The 19,061-nt window shown below is 40.3% G+C and overlaps 8 non-coding genes across 8 annotated transcripts; 4 read left to right on the top strand and 4 right to left on the bottom strand.

The window, feature by feature from the left end:
• The first annotated feature begins 336 nt into the window (after positions 1 to 336).
• LOC135007988 (U1 spliceosomal RNA) lies at positions 337 to 500 on the top strand. Its single transcript, XR_010207807.1, has one exon. It is a non-coding gene; the product is annotated as a U1 spliceosomal RNA (small nuclear RNA).
• Positions 501 to 652: 152 nt separating this feature from the next.
• Positions 653 to 815, top strand: LOC135008247 (U1 spliceosomal RNA). The gene has a single exon (XR_010208058.1). It is a non-coding gene; the product is annotated as a U1 spliceosomal RNA (small nuclear RNA).
• Positions 816 to 1,487: 672 nt separating this feature from the next.
• On the top strand, positions 1,488 to 1,651 carry LOC135008035 (U1 spliceosomal RNA). The gene has a single exon (XR_010207854.1). It is a non-coding gene; the product is annotated as a U1 spliceosomal RNA (small nuclear RNA).
• A 151-nt stretch (positions 1,652 to 1,802) lies between these two features.
• On the top strand, positions 1,803 to 1,966 carry LOC135008195 (U1 spliceosomal RNA). The gene has a single exon (XR_010208010.1). It is a non-coding gene; the product is annotated as a U1 spliceosomal RNA (small nuclear RNA).
• Positions 1,967 to 17,315: 15,349 nt separating this feature from the next.
• LOC135008320 (U1 spliceosomal RNA) lies at positions 17,316 to 17,478 on the bottom strand. The gene has a single exon (XR_010208102.1). It is a non-coding gene; the product is annotated as a U1 spliceosomal RNA (small nuclear RNA).
• A 152-nt stretch (positions 17,479 to 17,630) lies between these two features.
• On the bottom strand, positions 17,631 to 17,794 carry LOC135008101 (U1 spliceosomal RNA). The gene has a single exon (XR_010207918.1). It is a non-coding gene; the product is annotated as a U1 spliceosomal RNA (small nuclear RNA).
• Positions 17,795 to 18,468: 674 nt separating this feature from the next.
• LOC135008250 (U1 spliceosomal RNA) lies at positions 18,469 to 18,631 on the bottom strand. The gene has a single exon (XR_010208061.1). It is a non-coding gene; the product is annotated as a U1 spliceosomal RNA (small nuclear RNA).
• A 152-nt stretch (positions 18,632 to 18,783) lies between these two features.
• On the bottom strand, positions 18,784 to 18,947 carry LOC135008012 (U1 spliceosomal RNA). The gene has a single exon (XR_010207832.1). It is a non-coding gene; the product is annotated as a U1 spliceosomal RNA (small nuclear RNA).
• Positions 18,948 to 19,061: the final 114 nt, after the last annotated feature.

The raw sequence follows: 19,061 nt of genomic DNA, 5'->3' as shown, positions 1-19,061 counted from the left end.
ACCTTGGGTACGCTTTACCTGGAGGATGAAAGGGCCAAGAAAAGTACTTTTAGCCTTCTGCGTGGTAGGAGTCATACTAGGTAGGCAAGCTGTTTTAGCAGTAGCCAGATCAGCTACAATCTTATTGAGGTCTTCTCCAAAAGGAGATTCAACTGAGGCAGCACAAGGGAACTCTCATCTGGGGACAACAACTGCAGGGAGAACACATATTTTCAGATGAACATGGTAGGGCAGAAGGCTGCCTAATACTGAAGCACCCCCAAACAACAAATCAAATGCAACTTACTTGACAGAGATGTGCCTGAGCAACGGCCCTCCCCAGCCCTATCCCAAATCATACTTATTTTGCATAGGAGATACCATGGTCATGAAGATTGTTCTCCAAGGGTTAGGTTCATTCATTGCATTCTGGGTATGCTGACCCCTGTGATTTCCCCAAATGTGGGAAACTCGACTGCATTATTTGTGGTAGTGGGGGACTGTGTTTGTGCATTCCTCTGGTCAGCTCTGGTAAAAGTCAGATTTCTTTGTCTCAGATCTTACTCTAGCCTTGTTCTTCTTTCGAGAGTTCCCTTGTGCTGCCTCAGTTGGATCTCCTTCACTTGACAGGCGGGTGCCCGAGCAGCGACCCTCCCCAGCTCTAGCCCAACTCCTACTTACCTGCCAGGTGAGATACTATGATCATGAAGTTGCTTCTCCCAGGGCAAGGCTCACCCATTGCACTCTGGGTGTGCTGCCCCTGCGATTTCCCCAAATGTGGGAAACTTGACTGCATAATTTGAGTTTTCCCTGGTCGGCTCTCATGTAATTCAGATCTCTTTGTCTCAGGTCTCTCTCCAGCCTAGTTTGCTGTCTGGTTCCACTTCTTTTTTCTTGAGCACCTCCCTTCTATACCCTTGTGCACTATCCTGACCTCCTCCCGTCTGCTTACTTTGTGCCTCCCAATGCACAATGCAAACTACGGGTAGTGCTGCAGGGCCCACACCCTTTTACTTGCTTTACAGAGCAGCTCTGGAGCTGTTACAGTTCCCAGCTGCTGCAAGAAATCAGCTTGAATGCTTCAGGGGCTGGGGAATGGCCAACATGAGCCCCACACCGAAGGAGGGTGGGGGTGCTTAATGCGAACTAGGGGTCATCCAAGCACCACAAAAGGCCTCCATGCCCTGCACGCCCCTTTTCTCTTTTCATATGCAGACGAGGGTTGAAGCCAACTTTGACCCACTGCTTGGATGACATCACCATATTCAAATCCATCTGCTGCAGGCCTTCCCCCAGGAATGCTTGCACTAGTTGTTGCATTTGGTTTGTTGTTTGGGGGTGCTTCAATATTAGGCAGCCTTCTGCCACCCCATGTTCATCTGAAAATATGTGTTCTCCTTGTAGTTGTTGTCCCCAGATGAGAGTTCCCTTGTGCTGCCTCAGTTGAATCTCCTTTACTTGACAGAGATGTGCCTGAGCAGCGGCCCTCCCCAGCCCTATCCCAAATCATACTTATTTTGCATAGGAGATGCTATTGTCATGAAGATTGTTCTCCCAGGGTGAGGTTCATTCATTGCATTCTGGGTATGCTGACCCCTGTGATTTCCCCAAATGTGGGAAACTCGACTGCATTATTTGTGGTAGTGGTGGACTGTGTTTGTGCTTTCCTCTGGTCAGCTCTGGTAAAAGTCAGATTTCTTTGTCTCAGATCTTCCTCTAGCCTTGTTCTTCTTTTGAGAGTTCCCTTGTGCTGCCTCAGTTGGATCTCCTTCACTTGACAGGTAGTGCCCGAGCAGCGACCCTCCCCAGCTCTAGCCCAACTCCTACTAACCTGCCAGGTGAGATACTATGATCATTAAGGTGCTTCTCCCAGGGCAAGGCTCACCCATTGCACTCTGGGTGTGCTGCCCCTTGCGATTTCCCCAAATGTGGGAAACTTGACTGCATAATTTGTGTTTCCCCTGGACGGCTCTCGTATAATTCAGATCTCTTTGTCTCAGGTCTCTCTCCAGCCTAGTATGCTGTCTGTTTCCACTTCTCTTTTCTTGAGCCCCTCCCTTCTATAACCTTGTGCACTATCCTGACTTCTCCTCCCATCTGCTTACTTTGTGCCTTCCAATGCACAATGCAAACTACAGGTAGTGCTGCAGGGCCCACACCCTTTTACTTGCCTTACAGAGCAGCTCTGGAGCTGTTACAGTACCCAGCTGCTGCAAGAAATCAGCTTGAATGCTTCAGGGGCTGGGGCATGGCCAACATGAGCCCCACACCGAAGGAGGGTGGGGGTGTTTAATGCGAACTAGGGGTCATCCAAGCGTCGCAAAAAAGGCCGCCATGCCCTGCATATCCCTTTTCTCTTTTCATAAGCAGACGAGGGTTGAAGCCAACTTTGACCCACTGCTTGGATGACATCACTTGCTGCCTTTCCAATGAAGCAAGTTTAATTTAGTAATAGGTGAAAAACCATCCCTACAAAGGTGTTAATCAGATACTTGGCTTTGTGGACACTTTTCAGAGAACAAATTTGTTAGCATAAAAATAAAGCCAGAAAATGAAGCGCTGTTTAATCACTCAATTGGATTTTTCTGCAAGCGTATTTCTTTTTCTCTGCAACCCACTGCTAAGTTGTGCTTCCTAGCTGTTCTTTTATAAAATCACTTAATCAAATCTAACTCTGATTACATCAGAGAAGGCCAGGTACCCTACACCATAAGAGGGGGTTTGAAATTTTGACTTGTCTACTTAAAGATCACCAAAATCTGATAACAAGGTAAATTACATCCCTGGGTAGGATTGAACCACCAACCTTTTGGTTAATAACCGAACACGCTAACTGATTGCGCCACAGAGACACATTGCAAAAGTATATACTGACAAAGGCTAATAAGCATTCATCTAGAACGTTTCCTAGAAAAACTTTAAAAAGTCAATAATCTGGAGAGTTTTTGTAAGATGTTTCTTCCATCAACCAATGAAAAAACACATTGGTACTTTCCCATGATGAGTGAGTGCTTCAGGATCTCTTGCACTTACATGTGCAGCAGAGTACTGCAATGGAAGCATGCTGGGCCCATAACCCAGAGGTAGGCAGATTGAAACTATCCTCTGCTATATGCATTTTTTTTTGTTAATTAAAGTAATCCAAAACTGGGATTGATATTTTTGCTCTTTTATTTTTACTTAAAGTACAATAACTTTTATTATTTTAATTTGTTTTAATAGTATATTGACAGTATTGTTTTCTTTCAAAAATCCACTTAATTTTCTTTACCCTATTATTCAAATGGTAATTGACAAAAACAAACTACATTGTCACCAGAAGAGCAATACAAAATGTACAAGTGATATATTAAAATCATCTTTCCAGCTTGAATTTCAATGATGCATTGGGGCAACGATTTTGTGAGAAACCTCTTCACCCTTAAATAAAGATTTTCTTAATTCCTTACCTGTGTGCTAATTAGATATCACCTTGTTTTCACATTAAACAGACTTCCACATGAGAAAGCAGCAAGGATGCAGTGGCGTTAATGTTTCCTGGTGTCAACCTGTATTATTTCAGTAGATATTGAAATGAGGATGCATCTTGCTGCCTTTCCAATGAAGCATGTTTAATTTAGTAATAGGTGAAAAACCATCCCTACAAAGGTGTTAATCAGATACTTGGCTTTGTGGACTCTTTTCATAGAACAAATTTGTTAGCATAAAAATAAAGCCAGAAAATGAAGAGCTGTTTAATCACTCAGTTGGATTTTTCTGCCAGCATATTTCTTTTTCTCTGCAACCCACTGCTAAATTGTGCTTCCTAGCTGTTTTTTTTATAAAATCACTTAATCAAATCTAACTCTGATTACATCAGAGTAGGCCAGGTACCCTACACCATAAGAGAGGGTTTGAAATTTTGACTTGTCTACTTAAATATCACCAAAATCTGATCACAAGGTCAATTACGTCCCTGGTTGGGATTGAACCACCAACTTTTTGGTTAATAGCCGTACACACTAACTGATTGTGCTACAGCGACACTTTGCAAAAGTACATACTGACAAAGGCTAATAAGCATTCATCTAGAACGTTTCCTAGAAAAACTTTAAAAAGTCAATAATCTGGAGAGTTTTTGTAAGATGTTTCTTCCATCAACCAACGAAGAAACACATTGGTACTTTCCCATGATGAGTGAGTGCTTCAGGATCTCTTGCACTTACATGTGCAGCAGAGTACTGTAATGAAAGCATGCTGGGTTCATAACCCAGAGGTAGGCAGATTGAAACTATCCTCTGCTATATGCATTTTTTTTTGTTAATTAAAGTAATCCAAAACTGGGATTGATATTTTTGCTCTTTTATTTTTACTTAAAGTACAATAACTTTTATCATTTTAATTTGTTTTAATAGTATATTGACAGTATTGTTTTCTTTCAAAAATCCACTTAATTTTCTTTACCCAATTATTAAAATGGTAATTGACAAAAACAAACTACATTGTCACCAGAAGAGCAATACAAAATGTACAAGTGATATATTAAAATCATCTTTCCAGCTTGGATTTCAATGATGCATTGGGGCAACGATTTTGTGAGAAACATCTTCACCCTTAAATAAAGATTTTCTTAATTTCTTACCTGTGTGCTAATTAGATATCACCTTGTTTTCACATTAAACAGACTTCCACATGAGAAAACAGCAAAGATGCAGTGGCGTTAATGTTTCCTGGTGTCAACCTGTATTATTTCAGTAGATATTGAAATGAGGATGCATCTTGCTGCCTTTCCAATGAAGCAAGTTTAATTTAGTAATAGGTGAAAAACCATCCCTAAAAAGATGTTAATCCGATACTTGGCTTTGTGGACACTTTTCAGAGAACAAATTAGTTAGCATAAAAATAAAGCCAGAAAATGAAGAGCTGTTTAATCACTCAATTGGATATTTCTGCCAGCATATTTCATTTTCTCTGCAACCCACTGCTAAATTGTGCTTCCTAGCTGTTTTTTGATAAAATCACTTAATCAAATCTAACTCTGATTACATCAGAGTAGGCCAGGTACCCTACACCATAAGAGGGGGTTTGAAATTTTGACTTGTCTACTTAAAGATCACCAAAATCTGATGACAAGGTCAATAACATCCCTGGGTGGGATTGAACCACCAACCCTTTGGTTAATAACCAAACACACTAACCGATTGCACCACAGAGACACTTTACAAAAGTACATACTGACAAAGGCTAATAAGCATTCATCTAGAACGTTTCCTAGAAAACTTTAAAAAGTCAATAATCTGGAGAGTTTTTGTAAGATGTTTCTTCCATCAACCAATGAAGAAACGCATTGGTACTTTTCCATGATGAGTGAGTGCTTCAGGATCTCTTGCACTTACATGTGCAGCAGAGTACTGCAATGGAAGCATGCTGGGCCCATAACCCAGAGGTAGGCAGATTGAAACTATCCTCTGCTATATGCATTTTTTTTTGTTAATTAAAGTAATCCAAAACTGGGATTGATATTTTTGCTCTTTTATTTTTACTTAAAGTACAATAACTTTTACCATTTTAATTTGTTTTAATAGTATATTGACAGTATTGTTTTCTTTCAAAAATCCACTTAATTTTCTTTACCCGATTATTAAAATGGTAATTGACAAAAACAAACTACATTGTCACCAGAAGAGCAATACAAAATGTACAAGTGATATATTAAAATCATCTTTCCAGCTTGAATTTCAATGATGCATTGGGGCAACGATTTTGTGAGAAACATCTTCACCCTTAAATAAAGATTTTCTTAATTCCTTACCTGTGTGCTAATTAGATATCACCTTGTTTTCACATTAAACAGACTTCCACATGAGAAAGCAGCAAGGATGCAGTGGCGTTAATGTTTCCTGGTGTCAACCTGTATTATTTTAGTAGATATTGAAATGAGTATGCATCTTGCTGCCTTTCCAATGAAGCAAGATTAATTTAGTAATAGGTGAAAAACCATCCCTACAAAGATGTTAATCAGATACTTGGCTTTGTGGACACTTTTCAGAGAACAAATTTGTTAGCATAAAAATAAAGCCAGAAAATGAAGAACTATTTAATCACTCAATTGGATTTTTTTTCCAGCATATTTCTTTTTCTCTGCAAACCACTGCTAAATTGTGCTTCCTAGCTGTTTTTATAAAATCACTGAATCAAATCTAACTCTGATTACATCAGAGAAGGCCAGGTACCCTACACCATAACAGGGGTTTTTGAAATTTTGACTTGTCTACTTAAAGATCACCAAAATCTGATAACAAGGTCAATTACATCCCTGGGTGGGATTGAACCACCAACCCTTTGGTTAATAACCAATCACACTAACCGATTGCGCCACAGAGACACTTTGCAAAAGTCCATACTGACAAAGGCTAATAAGCATTCATCTAGAACGTTTCCTAGAAAAACTTTAAAAAGTCAATAATCTGGAGAGTTTTTGTAAGATGTTTCTTCCATCAACCAACGAAGAAACACATTGGTACTTTCCCATGATGAGTGAGTGCTTCAGGATCTCTTGCACTTACATGTGCAGCAGAGTACTGTAATGAAAGCATGCTGGGTTCATAACCCAGAGGTAGGCAGATTGAAACTATCCTCTGCTATATGCATTTTTTTTTTGTTAATTAAAGTAATCCAAAACTGGGATTGATATTTTTGCTCTTTTATTTTTACTTAAAGTACAATAACTTTTACCATTTTAATTTGTTTTAATAGTATATTGACAGTATTGTTTTCTTTCAAAAATCCACTTAATTTTCTTTACCCGATTATTAAAATGGTAATTGACAAAAACAAACTACATTGTCACCAGAAGAGCAATACAAAATGTACAAGTGATATATTAAAATCATCTTTCCAGCTTGAATTTCAATGTTGCATTGGGGCAACGATTTTGTGAGAAACATCTTCACCCTTAAATAAAGATTTTCTTAATTCCTTACCTGTGTGCTAATTAGATATCACCTTGTTTTCACATTAAACAGACTTCCACATGAGAAAGCAGCAAGGATGCAGTGGCGTTAATGTTTCCTGGTGTCAACCTGTATTATTTCAGCAGATATTGAAATGAGGATGCATCTTGCTGCCTTTCCAATGAAGCAAGTTTAATTTAGTAATAGGTGAAAAACCATCCCTACAAAGATGTTAATCCGATACTTGGCTTTGTGGACACTTTTCAGAGAACAAATTTGTTAGCATAAAAATAAAGCCAGAAAATGAAGAGCTGTTTAATCACTCAATTGGATTTTTCTGCCAGCATATTTCATTTTCTCTGCAACCCACTGCTAAATTGTGCTTCCTAGCTGTTTTTTGATAAAATCACTTAATCAAATCTAACTCTGATTACATCAGAGTAGGCCAGGTACCCTACACCATAAGAGGGGGTTTGAAATTTTGACTTGTCTACTTAAAGATCACCAAAATCTGATGACAAGGTCAATAACATCCCTGGGTGGGATTGAACCACCAACCCTTTGGTTAATAACCAAACACACTAACCGATTGCACCACAGAGACATTTTGCAAAAGTGCATACTGACAAAGGCTAATAAGCATTCATCTAGAACGTTTCCTAGAAAACTTTAAAAAGACAATAATCTGGAGAGTTTTTGTAAGATGTTTCTTCCATCAACCAATGAAGAAACGCATTGGTACTTTCCCATGATGAGTGAGTGCTTCAGGATCTCTTGCACTTACATGTGCAGCAGAGTACTGCAATGGAAGCATGCTGGGCCCATAACCCAGAGGTAGGCAGATTGAAACTATCCTCTGCTATATGCATTTTTTTTTGTTAATTAAAGTAATCCAAAACTGGGATTGATATTTTTGCTCTTTTATTTTTACTTAAAGTACAATAACTTTTACCATTTTAATTTGTTTTAATAGTATATTGACAGTATTGTTTTCTTTCAAAAATCCACTTAATTTTCTTTACCCTATTATTAAAATGGTAATTGACAAAAACAAACTACATTGTCACCAGAAGAGCAATACAAAATGTACAAGTGATATATTAAAATCATCTTTCCAGCTTGAATTTCAATGATGCATTGGGGCAACGATTTTGTGAGAAACATCTTCACCCTTAAATAAAGATTTTCTTAATTCCTTACCTGTGTGCTAATTAGATATCACCTTGTTTTCACATTAAACAGACTTCCACATGAGAAAGCAGCAAGGATGCAGTGGTGTTAATGTTTCCTGGTGTCAACCTGTATTATTTCAGTAGATATTGAAATGAGGATGCATCTTGCTGCCTTTCCAATGAAGCAAGTTTAATTTAGTAATAGGTGAAAAATCATCCCTACAAAGATGTTAATCAGATACTTGGCTTTGTGGACACTTTTCAGAGAACAAATTTGTTAGCATAAAAATAAAGCCAGAAAATGAAGAGCTGTTTAATCACTCAATTGGATTTTTTTTGCCAGCATATTTCTTTTTCTCTGCAAACCACTGCTAAATTGTGCTTCCTAGCTGTTTTTATAAAATCACTGAATCAAATCTAACTCTGATTACATCAGAGAAGGCCAGGTACCCTACACCATAACATGGGTTTTTGAAATTTTGACTTGTCTACTTAAAGATCACCAAAATCTGATAACAAGGTCAATTACGTCCCTGGGTGGGATTGAACCACCAACCTTTTGGTTAATAGCCGTACACACAAACTGATTGCGCCACAGCGACACTTTGCAAAAGTACATACTGACAAAGGCTAATAAGCATTCATCTAGAAGTTTTCCTAGAAAAACTTTAAATAGTCAATAATCTGGAGAGTTTTTGTAAGATGTTTCTTCCATTAACCAATGAAGAAACACATTGGTACTTTCCCATGATGAGTGAGTGCTTCAGGATCTCTTGCACTTACATGTGCAGCAGAGTACTGTAATGGAAGCATGCTGGGTCCATAACCCAGAGGTAGGCAGATTGAAACTATCCTCTGCTATATGCATTTTTTTTTGTTAATTAAAGTAAACCAAAACTGGGATTGATATTTTTGCTCTTTTATTTTTACTTAAAGTACAATAACTTATACCATTTTAATTTGTTTTAATAGTATATTGACAGTATTGTTTTCTTTCAAAAATCCAATTAATTTTCTTTACCCGATTATGAAAATGGTAATTGACAAAAACAAACTACATTGTCACCAGAAGAGCAATACAAAATGTACAAATGATATATTAAAATCATCTTTCCAGCTTGAATTTCAATGATGCATTGGGGCAACGATTTTGTGAGAAACATCTTCACCCTTAAATAAAGATTTTCTTAATACCTTACCTGTGTGCTAATTAGATATCAACTTGTTTTCACATTAAACAGACTTCCACATGAGAAAGCAGCAAGGATGCAGTGGCGTTAATGTTTCCTGGTGTCAACCTGTATTATTTCAGTAGATATTGAAATGAGGATGCATCTTGCTGCCTTTCCAATGAAGCAAGTTTAATTTAGTAATAGGTGAAAAACCATCCCTACAAAGATGTTAATCAGATATTTGGCTTTGTGGACACTTTTCAGAGAACAAATTTGTTAGCATAAAAGTAAAGCCAGAAAATGAAGAGCTGTTTAATCACTCAATTGGATTTTTTTGCCAGCATATTTCTTTTTCTCTGCAAACCACTGCTAAATTGTGCTTCCTAGCTGTTTTTATAAAATCACTGAATCAAATCTAACTCTGATTACATCAGAGAAGGCCAGGTACCCTACACCATAACAGGGGTTTTTGAAATTTTGACTTGTCTACTTAAAGATCACCAAAATCTGATAACAAGGTCAATTACGTCCCTGGGTGGGATTGAACCACCAACCTTTTGGTTAATAGCCGTACACACTAACTGATTGCGCCACAGTGACACTTTGCAAAAGTACATACTGACAAAGGCTAATAAGCATTCATCTAGAACGTTTCCTAGAAAAACTTTAAATAGTCAATAATCTGGAGAGTTTTTGTAAGATGTTTCTTCCATCAACCAATGAAGAAACACATTGGTACTTTCCCATGATGAGTGAGTGCTTCAGGATCTCTTGCAATTACATGTGCAGTAGAGTACTGTAATGGAAGCATGCTGGGTCCATAGCCCAGAGGTAGGCAGATTGAAACTATCCTCTGCTATATGCATTTTTTTTTTGTTAATTAAAGTAATCCAAAACTGGGATTGATATTTTTGCTCTTTTATTTTTACTTAAAGTACAATAACTTTTACCATTTTAATTTGTGTTAATAGTATATTGACAGTATTGTTTTCTTTCAAAAATCCAATTAATTTTCTTTACCCGATTATTAAAATGGTAATTGACAAAAACAAACTACATTGTCACCAGAAGAGCAATACAAAATGTACAAGTGATATATTAAAATCATCTTTCCAGCTTGAATTTTAATGATGCATTGGGGCAACGATTTTGTGAGAAACATCTTCACCCTTAAATAAAGATTTTCTTAATTCCTTACCTGTGTGCTAATTAGATATCACCTTGTTTTCACATTAAACAGACTTCCACATGAGAAAGCAGCAAGGATGCAGTGGCGTTAATGTTTCCTGGTGTCAACCTGTATTATTTCAGTAGATATTGAAATGAGGATGCATCTTGCTGCCTTTCCAATGAAGCAAGTTTAATTTAGTAATAGGTTAAAAACCATCCCTACAAAGGTGTTAATCAGAAACTTGGCTTTGTGGACACTTTTCAGAGAACAAATTTGTTAGCATAAAAATAAAGCCAGAAAATGAAGAGCTGTTTAATCACTCAATTGGATTTTTTTTGCCAGCATATTTCTTTTTCTCTGCAACCCACTGCTAAATTGTGCTTCCTAGCTGTTTTTATAAAATCACTGAATCAAATCTAACTCTGATTACATCAGAGACGGCCAGGTACCCTACACCCTAAGAGGGGGTTTGAAATTTTGACTTGTCTACATAAAGATCACCAAAATCTGATAACAAGGTCAATTACGTCCCTGGGTGGGATTGAACCACCAACCTTTTAATTAATAGCCTTACACAGTAACTGATTGCGCCACAGCAACACTTTGCAAAAGTACATACTGACAAAGGCTAATAAGCATTCATCTAGAACGATTCCTAGAAACATTTTAAAAAGTCAATAATGTGGAGAGTTTTTGTAAGATGTTTCTTCCATCAACCAATGAAGAAACACATTGGTACTTTCCCATGATGAGTGAGTGCTTCAGGATCTCTTGCACTTACATGTGCAGCAGAGTACTGTAATGGAAGCATGCTGGGTCCATAACCCAGAGGTAGGCAGATTGAAACTATCCTCTGCTATATGCATTTTTTTTTGTTAATTAAAGTAATCCAAAACTGGGATTGATATTTTTGCTCTTTTATTTTTACTTAAAGTACAATAACTTTTACCATTTTAATTTGTTTTAATAGTATATTGACAGTATTGTTTTCTTTCAAAAATCCAATTAATTTTCTTTACCCGATTATTAAAATGGTAATTGACAAAAGCCAACTACATTGTCACCAGAAGAGCAATACAAAATGTACAAATGATATATTAAAATCATCTTTCCAGCTTGAATTTCAATGATGCATTGGGGCAACGATTTTGTGAGAAACATCTTCACCCTTAAATAAAGATTTTCTTAATTCCTTACCTGTGTGCTAATTAGATATCACCTTGTTTTCACATTAAACAGACTTCCACATGAGAAAGCAGCAAGGATGCAGTGGCGTTAATGTTTCCTGGTGTCAACCTGTATTATTTCAGTAGATATTGAAATGAGGATGCATCTTGCTGCCTTTCCAATGAAGCAAGTTTAATTTAGTAATAGGTGAAAAACCATCCCTACAAAGATGTTAATCAGATATTTGGCTTTGTGGACACTTTTCAGAGAACAAATTTGTTAGCATAAAAGTAAAGCCAGAAAATAAAGAGCTGTTTAATCACTCAATTGGATTTTTTTGCCAGCATATTTCTTTTTCTCTGCAAACCACTGCTAAATTGTGCTTCCTAGCTGTTTTTATAAAATCACTGAATCAAATCTAACTCTGATTACATCAGAGAAGGCCAGGTACCCTACACCATAACAGGGGTTTTTGAAATTTTGACTTGTCTACTTAAAGATCACCAAAATCTGATAACAAGGTCAATTACGTCCCTGGGTGGGATTGAACCACCAACCTTTTGGTTAATAGCCGTACACACTAACTGATTGCGCCACAGCGACACTTTGCAAAAGTACATACTGACAAAGGCTGATAAGCATTCATCTAGAACGTTTCCTAGAAAAACTTTAAATAGTCAATAATCTGGAGAGTTTTTGTAAGATGTTTCTTCCATCAACCAATGAAGAAACACATTGGTACTTTCCCATGATGAGTGAGTGCTTCAGGATCTCTTGCAATTACATGTGCAGCAGAGTACTGTAATGGAAGCATGCTGGGTCCATAGCCCAGAGGTAGGCAGATTGAAACTATCCTCTGCTATATGCATTTTTTTTTGTTAATTAAAGTAATCCAAAACTGGGATTGATATTTTTGCTCTTTTATTTTTACTTAAAGTACAATAACTTTTACCATTTTAATTTGTTTTAATAGTATATTGACAGTATTGTTTTCTTTCAAAAATCCACTTAATTTTCTTTACCCGATTATTAAAATGGTAATTGACAAAAATAAACTGATGAGGATACTACTGCAGTCTTTGTTTCGTCTGTACCCGCTGAAAGAGCAGCAAAAGGTGGAGATCTTGATGGGACAGTTGAAAGGGCTTGCACTTAGAGAGCTTACTTCCTGGCCTACTGAAGAGAAGAAGACTGTGGACCAGATCCTCAACAGGCTTGCTACCACATTTGACACAAGGACAGTGTCAGAACTTAAAATGCACTTCTTTGCTCGAAAGCAACAACCAGGAGAGTCACTACGGGGCTATGCCCTCAGCTTGCAGGAAGCACTCAGAGATGTTCAGCAAGCAGACCCTGAGGAAGTGCATGACAAAGAGAAAATGTTATTGGACCAGTTCACTGAAGGTGCAAGGGGCGAATTTGTAAAAACTCAGCTGCGACTATTGAGATTGCAGAAGCCTGGAAGCACATTCCTGGATTTTAAAGAGGCTGCGATTAAAGTTCTAGGCTCCAGTCTTACTTCAGGGGCTGTTCCACAAGAGTCTATTCCAGAGATGCCACGGTATCAAGAGAATTCTGATGCCCAGGAGTCAAGTTTTAAAGGAGCTACTTACCCACCTACAGTAAAAGGAGTGACAGTGCCATGTTCAAAGACATGCATATTTGACTCTTCTAGTGAGTTACGAGGTCAGCTGGCTGAACTGACACGTGGTGTGACAGAGATGCGCAGAGACCTGCAGATTCTGAAGAGACAGCAGGCACTGCTCCATGAAGAAATGGAATGGTGCCAGGAGAGGAGACCACTGAACAGTTCCCAATGGGACCTACATAGAAACAGGGAGACACTTTTTTCCAACCACTTTGCCTCCCAAAGGCGACCCATTTTTCAAAGCTGTGAAGGAAGCGGACAAATTAAGAGAGAATTTGAGCAGCCAGATCATTTAAACTCCAAATTCATGTGGTTAACCCGTTATGTTAGCCAATGCCCGGTGGTTCAAGTTTGCATCAATGGAGTCTCAATGCCCGCTCTCTTAGACACTGGATCACAAGTGACCACAATACAAGCAACACAGTTTGAGCAGCATTGGACTGAGGAACAGATGTTTCCGTCAACTTCCACATTGATAAACCCGATTGCAAGCAATGGGCACTGCATCCCTTGCAAAGGATACTGGGAAGCTGAAATTCAAATCGGACGAACAGTGCTACCACAGCAAGGCTTCATCATCACCACTGCCCAAGATGATGGATTGCCTCCAGTGATAGTGGGCATGAATGTGTTGCGGAACTGCTGTGAGGAGCTCGTAGCAGCACTCCACGGAGAGTTTCAAACTGACAAGCTCCAGGAGAAACAAGGCCTTCAACCTGGGATAGCCAAACAAAAGGGAAGAATGATAACAGAATTATCTGTAAGAGAGGAACATGAAAAAAATAAGGCTAGCCAAATAATGATAGAAATGCCCATCTCCAGTGTCCAGATTATCCGAAAGAATGCTTCAATGTTAGGCATGAATAATATAGCATCCAGTTCTAGAAACTGTGAGCAACCTATTCAAGGAACCAGTTTTGACCACCTGCAAGATAAAAGTCAGATGATAAGACACCTCAAAGCCTTACTGAAGACTGGGAAATACCTGACCAAGCGACAAAGGCAAGAATCCTCGCCAGAACTCCTGAAGTTGTTGAGACAGCGAGAAAGGCTGTTTGAAGAGAAAGGACAGTTGGTTCGATGTAGTGTGGATCCTAATACTCATTATAGGATCAGTCAACTTGTAATTCCAAGACAAAGTGCTTGTTATGTGCTTGAAGAATATCACGACAAGTCAGGTCACCCTGGGTGCAAAAGGATGGAAACAAGCATCTGGAAAAAGTTCTTTTGGGTTGAAATGAGGGAAGACATCAAGAGATGGTGCCGAAACTGTCCAACCTGTTCTGTAAGAAGAACCTTGCTGCCTCTTTCTCTCCAGAATCCATTGTCCCAAACTAGCTGTGATACTGAATCCCAAGATGGAATGGAAGAGGCTCATAAAATGTATTTACAGCAGACTAAGGTGGTTTGTCACCGACAAGGAGGCAAGAAGACTAGGGCTTGCAAAACAGAAAACCACCATAGTCAGCTGCAGTTCTGTACAGCATGTCCCAAAGACAGTTTAGAAAGAGTTCAATACTCATCCATGGCAGGGGGGTTGAGGTTTCCTAGACAAACTTTTCAAGACCATATACTGTCCAGATTTCAACCGATTGCTCCAGGAGCATGTGTTAATGTACTATAGCACAAAAGGAATTATACCTATCAGATACTGATGTTAAAAATGTTGATAAATGTTAATGTTTCAGACATAAACTGTGTTCACTAATGAATGTGACTGGATATAGTGAGAAGTTTATATAGGGATAAAACCAAAATGCGTGAGGACACGAATGTTTTGGGGGGGGGGCACGTGTGATATCCCATAACAACAAGGACATTTTTGACAACAGTGTAGTTGCCTGTGCCATTTTAAATAAAGTTTATTTAAAAGAAAATTGAACAGCAGTTTGAGAAGTCAGTTGGAGCCATGGTGAGGAAAGAGCTGGCGACGCCATTACGCAGAGATGAGCAGCTGAGAGAGGGGAGACAAATAAGCTGAAAATTGCATGAGAGAGTAAGCAGTAGTGCAAAATACAGCAGTGGAAGTGCAGCAATTAACAAGTAAGAACGCCATGACACTCTCAGCCAAGAGAGTGCACAGCAAGTGTCAGAGACAGGAGAGTATAAAGCCTTTATACCAATGCTGACTGGCCTACATCTGAGGGGAAACTGCCTCAGAAACATCTATTGACTGGGTGAGATAAATCCATATTTATACTGAAACCTACTCCACTGCAAAGGACATTATCCTATATTTACTATACCTATGCAGCGATTTACATGGGAAGCAGCTCCAGTTTGTTTTAAACAATCATCTTTACTACACAGAGCTACAATATTTTGTTCACAGCTAAAGGAGACAATAGCTGCATATAACTATGTAACAACATAACCGGGCCCTAACGTGCACATAGAGACTCCCTGCAGTGACACCAATGTTATCTGGGACTTAAATATTGTCTGCATAAGTTGATTTCTATTACTAAGCAACATAGTATTAATCTCAGATTTAGTTATATTACCATTTGTGTAATGACTTAAAGTGTATATGGTGTCTGTGTTTAAGTTGCTTGAATCAAATCTTTCCCTTCCCTACTGTAATCAGTTCCTTTTCTGAGTTATGTGGTAAACCATTTATTCTTTCATACAAAGCCCTGCCTGCCTTTCTTTGTGTCTGGGGAAACCTTGCCTCTCTGCCAGGAATAGAGAAGAGCTGCTGCTGAAGGAGGAATAGTCCATCAAGGTATCCCTGACCTGTTCCACATAGTTTACACACTTGTTATACCGGGGTGTTACATTGTGTGTGACTGACCTTAGGAAGAAACCGGAGCCTCCGCTGCAGTGACCCAGCAACCAGGGCACGGGAGTATACAGTGCCGCTGGGAGTGATGAAGCTGCAGTAAAGATGTCTATTAGACCTAGCCTGCTGCAGCCCTTGTAGATTCTCATAAAAAAAGTTCTTCTTTTCTTGTCAAAATTAATAGCTAAGAATAGGCTGCTTGAGGCAGGCCCCTGTTAAGTGGCCTGCTACTGAAGGCAACAACTACAAACTGAGCTCCCTGTTCATGGAAGCGGGGTTATAGAGGAGAATGCGCTGAGCATCTTGGGAACAGTCAAAAGCTTTGAGCCGGTTGGTGCCTCAGATCAAGATCCTACTCTACACCCCAATGTGAATCCTTGTGGAGTCCAGTGTACCCCACAGAAGAAATTAATGTGTCACACCCATTGGCAGCAACCTTAGAATAGCTGCTGACGGGCACAATTGAGAAAGGAAGGGGGGGGGGGACATTTGAATCCAGCACATAGATGCAATTCAAATATGTAATTTGAACCTTCCTATTTTAAAATATAATGGATGAACCTCACCCTGTGAGAACAATCTTCATGATATAGAGATCTCATATGCAAAATAAGTATGAGTTGGGATAGGGCTGGGGAGGGTGGCTGCTCGGGCAGCCCCTCCCCCGTCAAGTTAAGGAGATTCAACTGAGGAAGCACAAGGGAACTCTCGTCTGGGGACAACAACTGCAGGGAGACCACATCTTTTCAGATGAACATGGGAGGGCGGAAGGCTGCCTAATACTGAAGCACCATCAAATATCAAACCATATGCAATAACTAGTACAAGCATTCCTGGGGGAAGGTCTGCAGGAGACGAATTTGCATACGGTGATGTCATCCAAGCAGTGGGCCAAAGTTGGCTGGAACCCTCATCTGCATATGAAAAGAGAAAAGGGTTATGCAGGGCATGGCAGCCTTTTGCGGCGCTTGGATGACCCCTAGTTCGCATTAAACACCTCCACCCTCCTTCGGTGTGGGGCTCATGTTGGCTATGCCCCAGCCCCTGAAGCATTCAAGCTGATTTCTTGCAGCAGCTGGGCACTGTAACAGCTCCAGAGCTGCTCTGTAAGGCAAATAAAAGGGTGTGGGCCCTGCAGCACTACCTGTAGTTCGCATTGTGCGTTGGAAGGCACAAAGTAAGCAGACGGGAGAAGTCTGGATAGTGCGCAAGGGCATAGAAGGGAGCGGCTCAAGAAAAGAGAAGTGGAAACAGACAGCAAACTAGGCTGGAGAGAGACCTGAGACAAAGAGATCTGAATTATACGAGAGCCGACCAGGGGAAACACAAATTATGCAGTCAAGTTTCCCACATTTGGGGAAATCGCAGGGGCAGCACAGCCAGAGTGCAATGGGTGAGCCTTGCCCTGGGAGAAGCACCTTCAAGATCATAGTATCTCACCTGGCAGGTAAGTAGGAGTTGGGCTAGAGCTGGGGAGGGTCGCTGCTCGGGCACCCCCCTGTCAAGTGAAGGAGATCCAACTGAGGCAGCACAATGGAACTCTCGAAAGAAGAACAAGGCTAGAGGAAGATCTGAGACAAAGAAATCTGACTTTTACCAGAGCTGACCAGCGGAAAACACAAACACAGTCCCCCACTACCACAAATAATGCAGGCGAGTTTCCCACATTTGGGGAAATCACAGGGGTCAGCATACCCAGAATGCAATGAATGAACCTCACCCTGGGTGAACAATCTTCATGACCATGGTGTCTCCTATGCAAAATAAGTATGATTTGGGATAGGGCTGGGGAGGGCCGCTGCTCAGGCACATCTCTGTCAAGTAAAGGAAATTCAACTGAGGCAGCACAGGGGAACTCTCATCTGGGGACAACAACTGCAGGGAGAACACATATTTTCAGATGAACATGGGAGGGCAGAAGGCTGCCTAATACTGAAGCACCCCCAAACAACAAACCAAATGCAACAACTAGTGCAAGCATTCCTGGGGGAAGGCCTGCAGCAGATGGATTTGCATATGGTGATGTTATCCAAGCAGTGGGTCAAAGTTGGCTTCAACCCTCATCTGCATATGAAAAGATAAAAGGGGCGTGCAGGGCATGGCAGCCTTTTGCGCTGCTTGGATGACCCCTAGATCGCATTAAACACCCCCACCCTCCTTTGGTGTGGGGCTCATGTTGGCCATGCCCCATCCCATGAAGCATTCAAGCTGATTTCTTGCAGCAGCTGGGCACTGTAACAGCTCCAGAGCTGCTCTGTAAGGCAAGTAAAAGGGTGTGGGCCCTGCAGCACTACCTGTAGTTTGCATTGTGCATTGGAAGGCACAAAGTAAGCAGATGGGAGGAGAAGTCAGGATAGTGCACAAGGGTATAGAAGGGAGGGGCTCAAGAAAAAAGAAGTGGAAACGGACAGCAAACTAGGCTGGAGAGAGACCTGAGACAAAGAGATCTGAATTATACGAGAGCCGACCAGAGGAAACACAAATTATGCAGTCAAGTGTCCCACATTTGGGGAAATCGTAGGAGCAGCACACCCAGAGTGCAATGGGTGAGCCTTGCCCTGGGAGAAGCACCTTCCTGATTATAGTATCTCACCTGGCAGGTAAGTAGGAGTTGGGCTAGAGCTTGGGAGGGTCGCTGCTCGGGCACCCCCCTGTCAAGTGAAGGAGATCCAACTGAGGCAGCACAAGGAAACTCTCGAAAGAAGAACAAGGCTAGAGGAAGATCTGAGACAAAGAAATCTGACTTTTACCAGAGCTGACCAGAGGAAAGCACAAACACAGTCCCCCACTACCACAAATAATGCAGTCGAGTTTCCCAAATTTGGGGAAATCACAGGGGTCAGCATACCCAGAATGCAATGAATGAACCTCACCCTGGGAGAACAATCTTCATGACCATGGTATATCCTATGCAAAATAAGTATGATTTGGGTTAGTGCTGGGGAGGGCCACTGCTCAGGCACATCTCTGTCAAGTAAAGGAGATTCAACTGAGGCAGCACAAGGGAACTCTCATCTGGGGACAACAACTGCAGGGAG

Source organism: Pseudophryne corroboree, unplaced genomic scaffold (genome assembly GCF_028390025.1).
Source record: "Pseudophryne corroboree isolate aPseCor3 unplaced genomic scaffold, aPseCor3.hap2 scaffold_222, whole genome shotgun sequence".
Taxonomy (NCBI): domain Eukaryota; kingdom Metazoa; phylum Chordata; class Amphibia; order Anura; family Myobatrachidae; genus Pseudophryne; species Pseudophryne corroboree.
This window is presented reverse-complemented; position numbering and strand designations above follow the sequence as displayed.